This window comes from Acinonyx jubatus, chromosome C2, assembly GCF_027475565.1.
Source record: "Acinonyx jubatus isolate Ajub_Pintada_27869175 chromosome C2, VMU_Ajub_asm_v1.0, whole genome shotgun sequence".
Lineage (NCBI taxonomy): Eukaryota > Metazoa > Chordata > Mammalia > Carnivora > Felidae > Acinonyx > Acinonyx jubatus.
Window position 1 is genome coordinate 47,916,873 of NC_069384.1, and position 17,481 is coordinate 47,934,353.

Genomic DNA, 17,481 nt, shown 5'->3' on the forward strand with positions numbered 1-17,481 from the left:
CATGGTGTTTTGTCTTTGGGGCCAGAAGGAGCCTCGTTCAAATCCCAGTTCTGCAACTTAGTTATTGATGTATCCTCTGGCCACTCCCTGAAAGTACTTGACCCTGAATTTCCTGATTTGAAAATTATGGATCATGGATAACAATGTCCACTTTGAGGGGTTGTTTACAAAGATTAGTGAAAACGGCATTATCTTTTTTTTTTTTTAATGTTTCATTTATTTATTGAGTGAGAGGGTGTACACATGAATAAGGGGCAGAGAGAGAAGGAGAGACAGAGAATCCCAGGCAGGCTCTGAACTGTCAGTGCAAAGTCTGATGAGGGGCTCATCCCATGAACTGTGAGATCATGACTTGAGCCAAAATCAAGAATCATATTCTCAACCAACTGAGCCACCCAGGCGTCCTGCAAATGGCACTATCTTAAAGCTGGCACATAGTAATTGCTCAATAATCTGTTACTTAAATTTTTTTTAATGTTTATTTATTTTTGAGACTGAGAGAGACAGAGCATGAACAGGGGAGGGTCACAGAGGGAGACACAGAATCGGAAACAGGCTCCAGGCTCTGAGCTGTCAGCACAGAGCCCACCGCGGGGCTCGAACTCACAGACCGCGAGATCACAACCTGAGCCAAAGTCAGACGCTTAACCGACTTAGCCACCCAGGCGCCCCAATAATCTGTTACTTGATGAAGGCCATAGATAACCTTTTAGCCACGGTTCAGAAATCCAAAACACTTTGTAAGGTTTTTTGTAGATTTAGGTTAAACTTATTTGGTAACAAAACCCAATCTGAACCATAATGAGGCCACTGAGTCTTTCTTGAATCTTACTGACTAGTCTGCGTGACTATTCACATGTTTAATTGTAGGAAAGTTAGTATGTTTAATTAAGGGGTGCTGGCCAAGCCCTGCTGAAGGGTTACTTACTAGAGGTAAGTAACTAGTACTACTACTACATTGTACTAGCAATGTAACCTAGTACATTGCTAAAATCCAAAGATTTTCTGAATTCTAAAACATATCTGGCCCCAAGAGTTTTAAGATAAGAGAGTGTGGACCTCAATTATTTTCTTTCTTTATTCCATAGAGATTTCTTTTTTTTCCCAAAATATTTTGCCCACGGGAAAGATTGCATTTATTAATTTAGTAATCCACATTCTATTTCTCACGAATCAAAGATTTATATTGCATTAACACCAGTCAGCACCTCTGAACAGCATGGGCTTCCCAAAGTCATTACACTAAATTTATACTATCCCAGTCAAAATCAGCCTGGAATGCCTCAATATAGCTACATAAAAGGATTCCAATAGACCTTTGAAAAAATAAAGACAGCCCCTTCTTGGATACCAGGTTGTGGGAACCACTCTCTGACCTCACCAGCCAGTACCACTATTTTTACATATGTACATAGAACTTTGTACTTTCTAAGAATTTGATAAAATTTCTATAAACTTCTAGAATCTCAAATTGCTATTCCTATACTTGTGGCAAAATTGAAACCCGGAGATACTGGGTGGCTTATCTCAAGTCCAAGGAAGACTCATCTAATCTAGCTCATCTTATGCAATTCTCTCGTAGCACAAACAACTAAATTGAGGGCAGCCACTCCTCTGTCACTCGGCAAGTTAAGTGCAGGGTCAAAACTGGATCTCAGTTCTCATTAAGCTGCACTTCCTGCTCTGTTGCCATTAAGAACTTCATCATTACCCAATAGAGTAAGGGGTGACCCCAACACCCAGACCATGACACTCAAGTTCATGCTAACTGCTGGTGTTTTGTCCTAACTTCATTAGATTTTGATGAGGGGGGTTATACTTTAGCTATAACATAGATTTTGTCCAAGCCAAATTTTCCCTTTTTAGTTATGTGCCTAGATCCATCCTGCTCAATGGAATGGAACAAATATCAGTCAAAGACATATACCACTACCTTAGAAGGTTATCAGGTCCCACAGTAAATCAAAATCCACTGGCCTATTTCCAACCCCTTGTTGGGAAGCAGAGAAGAAGGAATCTCACTGTACTTAGGCTGCATTCATGTTTGACTAAGGGCCAAGATTCACAGCATCATCACATCAGACCTTTGCTCATACATTTTGGCCTGATAGGCCTCTTCCGTTGGAAAGTGGAAGGGATGGCTGCACCGAGTGAGGAAAAAGAAGGCTGTAAACAGAATTACCAACTGACAAGGTGGAATTATTCTGATTTCCTCTGCACGGGACTTTTCATGACCCCAGTCTTTCTCCCTTTTGCAAATATGCCAGCAAATATATCAACATCATGTAACTCTTTGAACGAATTGGCATTTAGCTGACCAACTTTTTCCAAAATTCTAATTCACCCTACTCTCTGGAGCTAAATTTTTAAAAGTCCTGAAAAAGAAAGAGAGATGCACACAGACAAATCTGACCTCAAAGCAGCATCACAAACATGGTATTTTGAGACGATCATCTCAGTTCCTTCTTTGGAGCTAAGAATTCAAGTCCCTTATAATTACCCTGGCACACATTACTGCTTCCTTTATTACTTTTCAACCTATCTTACTTCTGTTTGGCCAGTATAATCTTCTCACATTCTGCAATGCACCTTCACCTATGCTCACATTGTCACGCAGTATGGATTTCCTCTATCTTTGGTTTGTCTTCCTTACATGCCTTCGCTCATTGAGTTATTACACCATTGGTCTTTTCAGTGCTCAGCAAAGAGTTTAAACTTTTTTGCCCTTTCAATCTGATTAATTTTGTCAAGCTTTGCTTCAAATGAATGTTTGGAATAGTATTCAATTTTATACTACTGGACAACATCCCTCAATATTTTAGGGTATATCTCCATGCATCCTATAATAATTTTTAATCTTTGATAAATTATGCTTCATTCTGAGTAACTCTAATTAAATGCTTTGGAACACAGTCCTGTGGTGACAGTTATCTTTCAATGTTTGTATGAAAACCTCTGGTGAATGACATAAGGTAGAGTTAACAGAAAAATAATAGAACATGATATAAGCTTAACTAGGATAACATTTATAAGTAAAATGGCATATATATTGCCCAGAAAAGTCCAGGAGTACAGAGAAGTAAGAGTCCTGGAAGAACATTTTATTGTATCTTACATGAGAAATAAAGCCTCTGCCAATGAAGAGTGAGACAAAATAAAGAATGTGAACATTCCAGGAAAACAACACCAGTATGGTTGAGAAAAAAGATTGCATGTTGGTAAAGTAGAACCTTGGATCTAGAACAGTTGTTTCTAATCCTCTTTTTGCAACACCCTAGAGTATCTCCAAATAGTTCAAAAGGGTGTTGTGAAATACTAAAAGAAAAAAAAAAGTCTTTCAAAATAAAATTAGAATTAATCCTCTTTTAATTTTTAAAAGTAAATACATGCCCTGTGGCATTAAAATCAGTTAGGAGGTACTGAGATAAGAACACCAGACAAAAGGTGGAGCACTGTAAGCTCAGAGAACTCTCTGGATCAACCGGAGGTTGCTTTGCTATAGGCACAGGTACTGAGCAGGCATTTAGTGTTGACCCCAGAGTTCTGAGTGGCTTTGGTCAGTTTCAGCTTTGTCAAGAAACATAGCCCAAACACATGGTACTTAGCTAAACTATTATAAACATCAAGACACAGATCAGTGAGAAAGGAGTTACCATTCCAACCCATTCAACAGGATATATTCTTTTATGTCTAGGCTCTCTTAAGGTTATCCTATACTTTCTAAAGTATTTCAGAATGTGGCCTAAAGTTTGATACGTAGTTAGCCAAGTTGATTAAATCACCTTAAGAGAAAATTGATACTAAAGTTCTCTTTTTAAAGTAAAAATTATCTATTAGTGCAGCAGCAAAAAAATATGCTCTCAGTGTTGTAAAACACTAATGACATCAGAAATATTCTAAATTGCAAATTTAGGAAAAAACCAGATCAACATTAATTTCTATAAGATATGAAATAAAAAAAATAGCTATAATACTGATGTCAATAATGACTCAATTGGAGGCAAACCATAAGAGTCTCTTAAATACAGAGAACAAACTGAAGGTTGATAGGGAGGTGGGGCAGAGGGGAAATGGGTGATGGATATTGAGGAGGGCACTTGTTGGGATGAGCACTGGGTGTTGTATGTAAGCAATAAACCACGGGAATCTACCCCAAAAACCAAGAGTACACTGTACACATTTTATGTTAGCCAATTTAGCAATAAATTATATTTAAAAGAATAATGACTCAATTGTTTCAGGACTAAAAGAACAAGCTGGATTATCACCCATAGTATGTTTCTCTTTTGTTACACACATTCCATTTATACTGCCAACCCCTAAACTTATTTAGTGCCTTTTTTTATACATAGTCAATTTTCTAAGATATCAAAATAATAAAATTAATTCCCATCAGTTCAGATACGACAGATAAAGCATAGATTTCAAAAACTGACAAATTAAATTGGATCAGATTTTTAAAGTTTTGAACTTTAAAAGAACTAAGAAAAATAAAAGCCAAACTACAAATTGGAAGAAAGTATTTGCAATATGTGTATCTATTTAAAAACTTGAATTCAGAATGTTTAAAAGAATTCTTTCTACTCAATAAGAAGACAAAATATATCTTTTTTTAAGGGAAAAGGATTTAAATAGATTCTTCACTAAAGACAATATGTGATAGCCAACAAGCACATGCTGAACACCAGGGTCATCAGATGCTTTTTGTAAGTGGTCAAATGATAAATATTTGAGGTTTTGTAGACCAGGTGCTCTCTGCTAGAACTAGTCAACTCTGCCACTGCGGCACAAAAGCAGCTACAAACACTTTGTAAACCAATGGACGTGTCTGTTTGTCATAGTCGACCCTTGAACAATATGGGGGTTAGGGGCACTGACTCACCACACGCATGAAAATCTGCATTAACTTTTGACTCTGCAAAAACTTAACTACTCATTGCCTGCTGTTGACTGGAAGCCTTACTGGAAACATAAACAGTCAATTAACACATATTTTGTCTATGTATTCTATATTTGTATTCTTACAATAAAGTCAGCCAGAGCAAAGAAAAAGTTACAGAAAATCATAAGGAAGAGAAAATACATTTACAGTACTGTTTTTGTCAAAAACATCTGTGTATAAGTGAACTGGTGCAGTTCAAACCCCTATTGCTCACGGGTCAACTGTACTTATAAAAATAGGCAGTTGGCTGGATTTGTCTACCAGGTCATAGTTTACCAACTCCTGGTCAACATCATCAGTCTTCAGGGAAATGCAAGTTAAAATCACAGTAAGATATCACACTCCCAAGAACGGATAAAATTAAAAGACTGTCACTAACAAGTGTTAGACAGGATTTGGAACAACTGGAGCCCTCACACATTTTGAATGTGAACGTTTAGTGGTATAACCACTTGCGAAAACTGTTGGGCAGCTGCCAAATAACCTATAAATTTCATTCCTAGGTATTTTTCCGGAGGAAATGAAAAATAAAACTGTATGAAGATTCGTATGCAGATAGTCAAAGCAGCACCAAACTGGTAACAAACCAACTGTCAATCAATAGTTAAATGGATAAACACATTATGGCTTATCCATACAATGGGATATGACCCAGCAACAAAACAAAGCAAACTACTTATGTAATTCAATGTGGTTGAATCTCTTGCCTGGCATGATACCATGCCACTAGAGCATGGGCATGGCATGACCTCCCTCATCTCTGAGTAATAAGCCTTTCTCAGAGATGAAAGACTTTCCTCTGATGGAAGGTCATTCAATCATCTTGCCATTACAGCACTGGTGAAAGTACTTTTAATAGTGCCTAATATTCTTATTCACATTATATAAATGGTACATATATAAAATCAGCAAGTCCTTTTTAGGCATTATTATCTTCCCAGAGCTGACAATTCTAAGTTTCAAAGGCATTCTATATTCTTCTTACACAGTGAATTGCAGGTGGAAAACATCCTAATGCCTTTATGGTCACATCTTGAGTTTATGTATTAAGCAGGGCAGTTGCTATCTGACAACACATTTCAAAAACTTCCAAAAACCATATTTGGTGGCATAGACTGCATTTAATTGAACTGTAATGCTAAATTGTACAAACCATAATTTTAACATAGGCTCTGGATCTCCAGAATGGAATTCCTTCTCAAAATCCCACATAGCTCTGTCACTCTCTTTGGAAGTGAAGTTCCCAACTCTTTGGGAATGAAGTTTTACCATGGCCCAGTAGAGAATTAATGACAGCTTGCAAAGAGCTAGTGTGTAGTAAACATGTAGCCGCTGTACAACATATCTTCTGGAAACAGGGACACCACTGACAGTTGTTTGAGTTGTGCACTGCAAAACTCTAAATGGCATCATTCAACTCATCTTTTATTTATGGTCTTATACATTAACCACTCACAAAGACCATGCAGAAATAATTGCTACTTACAACTTTATAAGGCTAACTTGAAGTTCTCTAAACTCTTCCCATAGGCCTCAAGCTGCTCCCACCCACTCTGCCCTTCTTCCTTCATGCCTTTGATTTCCATCTTCCCTGCCTTCTGATTCTGCTGACACTGGCCATAAGGGATATGGGTGGTGGGATGCCACCTGTAAGGAAGACAGGGGCTCAGCCACATTTTGGACATTGTGCTTTCTAACGTACCAATGAAATCACTTCACTCAATAGATACAATTCAGGTGATGAATCAGGAATCTAAATAAGAAAAAGAGATGAAAAGAGATTTGGGGCATTCAGGAAAGGCTGAATTAACAGCACACAGCTTTAGAGGCGAACAGAAGGCATCCCTACTTGTGTTTTGTGAATTCAGATCTGAAAACATACGGGGAAAAATCTTCATGAAAATAGTTCAGATATATATAAAGCAAGACTTTTATAAATTTTCAGAAAAATGTCATTTTTAAAAAAGTGTAGAGAAAAAGTAGGGTAAAAGTACCATAAGCCACATGGACCGATGCCAGAGTATGGGAATGGGGGCCTTTAAAGAAACTCAGAACTTGACCTTACACATACATGATCAGTGTGAGCAGGATGCTCAACCTACAACGTTCTGTGATCTCTGCTCTAGTGCAAGCAGAACAGCATGTTCTCTCTCCAGCGCCTTGTGGGGAGTTTGCCACTGGAAGACATGTTCCTGCATGTAAACGTGCTTTCAGAGCTCAGGAAATAAAAAGTCCCAGCTCATGTGAAGAGCTCCCTTTATAAAGTCACACCTGAACAATTCCCACTGAGCCATAACTCCCAGGTGTCAACCAGTTAACTTTTTATTAGGATATTATGGTCACCCAATACCTGGAGAATGTTTGCTATTGAATTTAGAAGAAAATGCCATTTTGACAGAAATCTGAGAGGGAAAATGTTTTCTTCCTAACGGAGCACTTTATATCTGTTTGCCCAGCTCTTCTTGTAATGAGCTCCATTTCAACTAAAACAACCACACAGTTCCCCTCTGGTGGGAATTCCCATTGCCCTGATTCCTCAGGCCAATACTTTGCCGTCTGGTGACTCTGGATAACTGAATGAGACCGACTGAACCTGCCAATGTTGACATGTCATCACCTCTTAGCAGGACTAATTATTTTACTTCGTTACCTACCTTGTCACCCAACCAACAGCCAAGCAGGAAAATTACTTTTCATAGACTGCTTAAGTCAACAGCCTTTCATTCTCAAAGAAAAATCTCATCCTGAGACATACACAGTTGTCACTTGTGCACACACCCTCAATCCAATTCTCCTAAAATTCCTCTTTAAACTTTGGAGTGTGTTTGTCTCTCTCTCTCTCTCTCTCTCTCTCTCTCTCTCTCTCTCAAAAATAGATAAATATTTTTAAAAATTTTTAAAAAGGGGGCACCTGGGTAGCTCAGTTGGTTGAGCATCTGACTTTGGCTCAGGTCATGATCTCACGGTTTGTGAGTTCAAGCCCCATGTCAGGCTCTGTGCTGACAGCTCAGAGCCTGGAGCCCACTTCCAAGTCTGTGTCTCCCTCTCTATCCACCATCTCCCCCTCATGCTTTGTCTGTCTGTCTGTCTGTATCTTTCTCTCTCAAAAATAAGTAAATATTTTTAAAAAGTTAAACTTTGGAACGTGTTGATAGTGTGGGACAACCACCTGCAACCAATAAGCATATATTTCTATAAAGGAAGGGGGCAGTGACATGGTTAACTTCAAACAACAAAATCTAAATAAGTTCTGTATTTGCATTGGGAGATATGTCTTTTCATTCATCTGGTTTTCATTTATATATTCATTCACTACTAGATATGAGGCATTAGTGATGTGCATTCAATTATGATCTGTCGCATCTAGTAAATCAAGCAGATGGGTAAGTCAATGATTTCACTGCAGCATCATTCGTACAATTGGTACAATGTGGCTATAGCAGAGGGGCTCTAGATCTGATGGGAGAGGGGTAAAGAAAGGATGTACTTAGTTTTGTTAAACTAACACAAAAATGGTTTTTATTACATGGAAATATGCCAAATGCAAGTAGGGAAGTAGATCTCAAAGTCTCCTTTGTAATACTTTGCCCGTGCCACTTTAGACAACCAGTATATTCTTAGTAATTATTATTTTTAATGTACATACAATAAAAATAGGAAATCAAATAGGCGAAGAGACTTAACAAAACTCATTTCTCTTCTTCTTGTTCTTTTTCTGACTTTTCATGAAAATCCTGGAGTTGATTTGCTCACATTCTCTTGCTATTTTAAGTAAGGAGTAATGGCAATAGGTGCTCCTGATGGAAGGGCGGATGGGCCCCATGCCAAGATTCTTAAAGAATGGTCTCCCAGTTAGAGCATCAGCTGCACCTGGGAACTTGTTAGATGTACAAATTCTCGGGTGCCTGAGTGGCTCAGTCAGTTGGGTGTCCAACTTCTGCTCAGGTTATGATCTCACAGTATGAGTTTGAGCCCCACATTGGGCTCTGTGCTGACAGCTCAGAGCCTGGAGCCTGCTTCGGATTCTGTCTCCCTCTGTCTCTGCCCTTCCCCTGCTCATGGTCTCTCTCTCTCTCTCAAAAACAGACATTAGAAGAAGAAGAAGAAGAAGAAGAAGAAGAAGAAGAAGAAGAAGAAGGGGAGGAGGAGGAGGAGGAGGAGGAGAGGAAGAAGACGAAGAAAAAGAGGAAGAAGGAGGAGGAGGAGAAGAAGAAGAAGAGGAAGGAGGAGGAGAAGGAGAAGGAGGAGAAGAAGAAGAAAAAGAGGAAGAAGAAGAAGGATGAGGAGGAGGAGGAGAAGAAAAAGAAAAAGAGGAAGAAGGATGAGGAGGAGAAGGAGAAGGAGGAGAAGAAATTCTCAGACCCTACTCCAGACCTCTAGAATCTGAGACTCTGGGATGGAAGCAGCAACCTGTAGTTTACCAAACTGTTTGGGTGATCCTGATGCACACTCAAGTTTGAGAACTATTATTACTCTTTGGAAATTCAGTGCCTCAAAAATAAAATTCATGGCCCCAATTTCTTTTGAAAGAGATTTTCAGATACACTCTATTGGAGAAAAAAGAACTTCACCCACCATGCTGTTAAGTTTCCTATCATGAGAATTTTACATATATTTTGATCTGTGAATAAACTCTGTGAATTAGAGTTTTCTAGAATTATAATTTCTGGAGACTCTTAAGGTAAAATGTTTAATAATGTTTGGAAAATTTCTCTGACTTCTAGCATCGGTTATATGTCTTTAACCAATCTATTTAAAGACTGGGAAATACAATGAGCTAACATTTTATTATAAAAAATTTCAGAGAAGCGTGCAAGAATTGTGCAGTACACATCCATATAAGTCACTATCCAGAGACAATGATTTAAATCTTGCTATATCTCTTTCATCCTATTTATCTGTCTCTCTATCCATCCATCAATCCATCTTTTTTCTTAATGGATTTCAAAATAAATTATACTTCAGTACTCTTCACTCCTCAACACTTCAGTATGCATATCATTAACCAGAATTCAATATTTATTTATATTTTTCTGTGGAGATAAAATTTACATATAAGGAAATATGTAAATCTTATCTCTACATGGCTGATTTTTTCCCAAATACCATACATTTATGTAACTCAAACCGAGATAAGATTTAGAATATTACTGTCAACCTACAAAATCTCCTGTGCCCTTTCTCAGTCTGTTTCCACTCCATCCTTCCAGAAACAACTTTTGTTCTTATTTTCATTAAACCATAGTTTACTTTTACCTGTTGGAGACTTCAGTGAAATTGAATCATATGATATGCGCTTTTATGTAAGACTTCTTGCACTCAACATAATGTTTTGGAAATTTACCAGTTTTATTGCATGTATCAGTAGTTGTTTTTGTTGTTATTTTCACTGAGTAGTATTCAGATAATTATTAAAATCAACATTTTTACATCTTTCTGTGTCTCAAGAGTATCAACCTCTCTTGATTTACAATTTTTTTTTTTTAGAGAGAGAGAAAGAGAGAGAAAGACAGCAGGCAAGCAAGCATGTGGGCAAGCAGGGGAGGGTCAGGGAGAGAGGGAGAAAGAATCTCAAGCAGACTCCAGGCTTAGCATAGAGCTGGACAACACAAGGCTCAATCTTGACCATGAGATTATGACCTGAGCCAAAATCAAAGAGTCCAACACTTAATTGACTGAGCCACCCAGATGCCCCTTTACTATTGTTTTTTATTTGTTAGTTGTTTATTTATCAAGAGAAACTATTCCATAACCCAATATTCATGTTTCATAGTTCAGGAACACAGGTCCTGGACAAGTGAAGCGACAAACTTCAATGGAACTCAACCTAAAGGAATTCTTTACATCCCCAAATCACTTTGCAGTCAGAAAGATACCAGTCTTCTTCATCCCCTCAAAATCTTTCATGGAATCATAATTTCTTTAGAAATCTGCATATGCCATCTTTCTTGGTTCAGCCACAGCAAACTCATAGAAAGTTGCAACCCCAGGGATGCAGCGAATGCTCCAACAACATGAAATTACCGATGCTTGGTCAGAAGATCTTGCATCTGAGGTTGCATCAAAGCACTGGAAGTCATGGGTTATTCTCCTCAACACCAAGTTCAAACCCAATGTCTTTACTAACCAGTACAGAAAATTACTATATTTTAAAATGTTGATTATATTGTAGTACAGTTTTCTCTGAGAATAAAGGGAAATCATATATATATATGTACATATATATATACGTATATATATATATATATATACGTATATATATATGTACATATATATACACACACACACGTATATAATTTTTCTTTCCAGGTATTTATTTACATTATCCTATTTACCAGGAAAATAAAACTAAACATTTTCTTACTTATAATACACACTTATTTTTAAGACTTAAATAAATGATTAATAGTAAATGCAGACAAAACCATTAATAATTTCATCTTCACCAGAATGCTAAATACTGGTTGCTGATACTCAAGATCTTGGAGATCTTTCCCTTTCACTCCCAGCTAATGGAACAACAGGAAGAAGTAAGCCTCTTTTGACAACAAAGTCTATATCTAAGAATGATTTTCACTGAGACAAAAGTGGATACGTTTACATGTGTCATTAACAGAAATTGCTTATCCTAACAATCTCAAAATCTCAATCCTAATAATACCAAAAAACAGAAAAGCTGTCATTCAGATTATTATTACTCTACTGGTCAATTTTCCAAAAGGACCAATACTCTTTTTTTTTCCTGCTGTCGGTAACTCCAATTTCAACATACATTAAATTCCATTAATCAAGTTAAATCAAAGTATTACTTTTTAGGACAAAGCAGAAAATGCATAACTTCTGTCAGCATTGTAAGAAATCCTCCACATACAAGCTTGTATATTTCCATTGTGAATACACTGTCCCAAGGAGAAATTAGAAATACTCTTAATAAAAATGCAAATTTTGCCATCTTGTAAAAAACTGTCAAGCAGTAACAAAACTTTCTTAAATAAATCTGGCTTTGACTTATTTATTTTTCCAATCTCACAAATAAAAACAAGAGATGTAGCTAGAACAAATGGTTTCATTTGCCATCACTGTTGAAACACTGGAAATCTTAATTGAACCGTAATTTGTTTGGTTAATAAATATCCAGTGCTGATGATATACAGCTGTTTAGTCTGAGATTTCACAGCATCAAAAGCCTTCCATGAGCTAAAGGAAAATGGCTAAACTATCATGAGAGTTTGATCAGGTAGATCATCAGGCCACATGAACAAGGTAGAGTGGGCCATGAGACAGGAATCTCTAGGAAGTGCCACTTGCTAAGGACCTCATAGTAAGTCATCCTATTTTAATACACTGTAGAGGCAACAGAGGGGTGCTGGTGTCAACTTTGCCTTTCACTGTGTTTGACCTGGGTCACCTGTCCACCCTAAGGGCTCACTTTTCTCCTCTTTATGATTAATTAGAGACTCCCGAATCCATTTTCAACCTCATATTCAATATCTCTAACACTTCGTCCAAACAAAATACTATCTTCCTATTAAAATTTGGGAAAATAAATCAGAAAATGAATTTGTTTATAGAATTTGTTTTCAGACAATATTTATTTTTTACAGAACTCCCAAAATTTACCTCAAATATGAAAAGGAGAACTAATACTTTCATAGACCTATGGAAAGAATGTGTGTGACTGTCACAAATATTTTTTAATGGCTTTTGTGAGGTATATATAATCACACACCATAATTCATCTATTATAAGTAATCTTTAAAAATTCAATAATTTTTGACAAACTTTTATAATTTACTAAATCCACTACAATCCAGTTTGAGAACATTTCCATCAATCTAGAACATTCCCTTGTATCCATTTGTAGTCAGTGGGTATGCCCTTAGCTCCAAGCAACCATTGGTATGCTTTCTGCTTTTCTGATAATTTAATATAAATGGACTCATACAACATGCAGTCTTTGTGCCCAGCTTTTTTCATTTGCTATAATGTTTATGAGATTCATCCATCCATGGTGTATCATTAGTTCATTCCTTTTGATTGCTTGATAACATTTCATTTTGTGGATTACATTTTGATTATCCATTGCCTCAGCTGATGAATATTTGGATTATTTCCAGTTTTTCCTTATTATGAATAAGCTGCTCTTATGAATAACGCTACAAGTATTTGTGTGCACATATGTTTTTATTTTTCTTGGATAAATACCTAGGTGTAAAATAGCTGGGTAATAAGGTAACTTTATGTTTAAATTTTAATAAACTGCCAGATTTTCCATTTTTTATATTAGTTTTCAAGATTATGAATATTACTCTTGCTTGAGGACAAACACCAAGTTGTGAACATCCAGAAAATGAGCTATATTGTTTTATCACTATCCCTAAACATATGTTATATAGTAAAATTAATAATTTTAAACTCTGAGATTTCTACCTTTAGTCATTAATGAACATTGTACCTTGTTACAATAATTATTTTAACATACAGCAACTCCAATTTATCCCAATGCAAGAAATAAGCTTTTTGCAAAATAGTAAGATGGTCACTGTCATTCTCAACAATGATTATGATACAGGATAAGTTACCAAGTTGTCTTCTCAGTCCCTAGTCATTTCCATTTTAAGAATACTTAAGCCTAGGGGCACCTGGGTGGCTCAGTTGATTAAGCAGCTGACTCTTGATTTCAGCTCAGATCTTGATCTCACAGTTTGTGAGTTCCAGCCTTGCACTGAACTCCAGGCTGACAGGGCATAGCCTGCTTGAAATTCTCTCTCTCCCTCTCTTGGCCCCTCCCCCACACTCTCTCTCTCAAAATAAATAAATAAACTTTAAAATAAAAGAATATTTTAGCCTAGGGACACCTGGGTGGCTCAGTTGGTTGACTGTACAACTTTAATTTCGACTCAGGTCATGATCCCAGGGTCCCAGGGTCCCAGGGATTGAGCCCTACATCAGGCTGTGCACCGAGCATGAGCCTGCTTGGGATTCTAAATCTCTCTCTCTCTGTGCCTCTCTCCCCAGCTTGTGCACTCTCTCTCTCTCTCTCAAATTAAAAAAAATTTTTAAAAATGTGAAAAACAGTATTTTAGCCTATATCAATTATTCAAATATTTGTTCACCAGAGATTAACCAGTTCTAGAGAGATTAACTTTATTATTATTATTACCAAAAATTAAAGTGAAATTTGATATAAACTCTGGTCTTGTGAACCAAATGACTTAGCTATTTATCTACATAGTCAGAAGAAACTGACTACCTATAGTGAGTTGGGATTTATTACTATTTTGATAATATTTGTCACTGTTTCTTTTTCAATGAATTAAAATTCAAACAATTAAAACATTATAAATTTCTAAAATGTTTTTCAGTATTAATAAAAATACGCCTTGTTAACTTTTCTGGTGGCTTGTGATTAATGTAGCAATTTTAGGTGTGAAAAAGAAAGTCAAAATGGCTTGGGATCATTGCCTTCCAGCCTGACATTATTAAAATATCCCAGCCTGCATGGTGTATGTGACTCAAGTTTAAGTCTAGGTACTTAAAATAGAATCTTATAATATTTATAAAATGTTAACAAAATCTAACTAAATGAACTATTTGGGGGGGGAGTCTTCTTGATTTAAAATTGTAGAAATAAAAAGAAAAGCTTCCTCATAACTCTTTTTTATGTGACTTTTTTTCTTTTTCTTGAATTTGGAACTTAAGAGCTGTGATGGATTGCTCCCACTCTATTCCAAATTCTAAACTGGGAAATGAAGAAGTGAGATATCCGTTGAGTATTCCAAATCCTGTGCAATAGAGATTGTACCTTAGACACTGAAAATGGGAATAAGTCAATTCCCACTGGTCACACCATTTCCTAGTGTGGAATGAATCCATTTGGTTCTAAGAGAAGCAGAGGAAAAGAGATCAGAAGACATAATCAAGGACCAAAGCAAGCTGAAGATGAGATAGTAAACTGTTGTTAGGTAATAGCAGCTCTAAAGCTGACAAAAAAGAAAAAGTACCCAACAAGGCAGATTATTGGTATCAGGAAATAGACAAAAGGATACTAGACTAAAAACCCAATGGTCTAGTGTGAAGGTGACCAGCCCTTACAAAAATCTACACATCCTATGACCCAACGAAGTGACAAATATAAAGGGTGGGTAGAAATTACTCAGCCAAAGTGTCTGTACATACGGGGTGAGGAGAGAGGGTAGAAACAGTAATTGGTGCATTTAGAGACCCTAATGAAGGTCAGTGCAGCCGGGGTGTAATGGGGCAAGGGGTGCACAGTGATGTTTTAAAGGAGAGAGGGGTCCCTATAAGCCACATGAAAAGATCTATTGTTTTAAAAGCAAACCTAAAATATTTTCCTCCACTAAGCTACACACACAGACACACACACACACACACACACAGACACACACACACACACACACACACACACACACACACACACATACCTTTTGAGAAATGCATAATACAAAATTTAAATCTTAAACAGTTATAAAATATACCCATATGGTAGAAATCTTGTCACACATGCCTTTGGCAACAAGCAACTCAAGTAAAATGCTGGGAGTAAAATTTGGTTTGAGTAGGAAAAAATATGCTATTTTTTTAATGAAAAAAATCAAAGGTATCTTATAAACATTACAATTTAAATGGAATGCAATTAATACAGACCCTCCAGCAAACATCAGATGTGTTATTAAAATCAATTGTTACTGTGATCAATGCAGCCAAATTTATTTGTGAAACAAGGAAATAAAAGCTTACTTCTCTCAAAAAAGCAAACAAAAAAGTCAATTGCTATTAATTCTATTCTTTAGCCAGAAGCTAAATGGAAAAAAACAAATGGCTCTAATTGACTCTATTGGTTGCAGCAACCTGAGGTTTATGCTGCTTACAACTTACTGTAATTCTGTGTTTCCCAAATTATTCCTTTATTGCATCCTCCACCCCAGGCTGGTAGCATGTCTCCCATTCCTCTGCCTAGTGTATTTTCATCTCCTTTCCACCTACTGCAAAAATAATCCCTGCATGGACTTTTTAACTTAAAAATAGATAATACACATTTATTTTAATAAAAAAATTAAGGAGTTGCAAAACAGAGAAAAATTGTTTTAAAAATTACCCATTATCTAATACAGGGTAAGGTCTTCTGTAAAGATTTTTAATATATCCTTCCAGACATTCCCCCCTCCCCGCTCCGGGTATGATATATGTGACGGTTTATGAAGATAGAATTATATTCTAAGTGCTATTTTATAACCTGCACTTTCCTTAACACAAATAAACCTCCATGTACTCATTTTTAATGACTGCACTATCTTTTAATTACTTATAAGAATCTTTAATACTAGGTAAACTGATACATTTACACCTCAGTGAGTTAGTAGAGTTTATTATCTCAATAATTTCACAACTTTATTTTGGCAAAATTTGGTATTTGTTTTAGAGAAGAGGACTTGATCTTATAAAGTTTGTATAATTAGTTTGAGACTAGGTTTTTTTTTTAATCACATTTGAGATCTGTCATGTTGAATCTGTTAACAATGGGATAAACTCATTGTATTGTTTGTCAGATTATTGCTAACATTTTCTGGCTATGGGGGTGACAATATTTCTATGTCCTTAGGACACTTTGCCTGGTCCTATCAGGAGTGATGTTTTAGGGAGGGAGAACTACATCGTAGGAAGACACAGGGTTTGGAGCCAGAAAGCCTGTGTTCAAGTCCCAGGTTAAACCAACAATTGCCCTAGATATTTGAATATTTAACTTAACGGCTGAATGTCACATTGTTTCCTATAAAACAGGATTAATCCTACATAGTTGCCCTCTCCGAGTTGCTGGTAAGATTAAGTGAAACAGTTTATGAAAAGCAGTTTCTAAACGGTACAACTCAGTGATAGTTGTTACTGATGTGACCTTACTCATGCATTCCTTTCAATTTGGCAGTACTTTGAATTTTTAAAGTTCTTTGCATTTCAATGAAATATTCATTCTGTAAATACAGACATAACTTATACGTGATTGTAAACTACACAAGGACACTGTCACTGGCACAGAGAGGATATTTAATAAATATTTTTGAATGAACAAGTACATAACAATACTTTTCTTAAACGAGTAATGTTGAACTTGATAGGAATCATTGCCAAAACACAAATGAGTCTCCTAAAAGAAAAAGTATTATAATGGAGGATATAAACTTGTAAGCATTATTACTCAATACTCTCAATAAATTCTACATAGGGGAATAAGCCTCAAGTTGAGCTAATTTGGAGGAACACTAATTAGAAAGGGATGGGTCAGGAATGGCATCATAGAAAAAGTGATGTCTGAGCCAGGTCTTGAATGTCAAGAAGGATTTGTCCAAAAAACAGGAGGAAGAGAATTTCAGACTGAGAAGAAAGTAAAGATGAGTGTTTGTATGTCGATGTCTGTGCTAACCTATTCAACAAGACAGTATAGGGCAAGTGCTACCAAAATCTCTTGTTCAAGACAATCTTTCCACCCACCCTCCAATTTAAAAGTAGTATAAGGTCATAAA

The 17,481-nt window shown here is 36.5% G+C and overlaps 1 protein-coding gene across 32 annotated transcripts in view; it reads right to left on the reverse strand.

The window, feature by feature from the left end:
* The window catches only part of ABI3BP (ABI family member 3 binding protein), a 262,501-nt gene that overhangs the window by 198,458 nt on the left and 46,562 nt on the right, over positions 1-17,481 (reverse strand). The window lies entirely within an intron of this gene.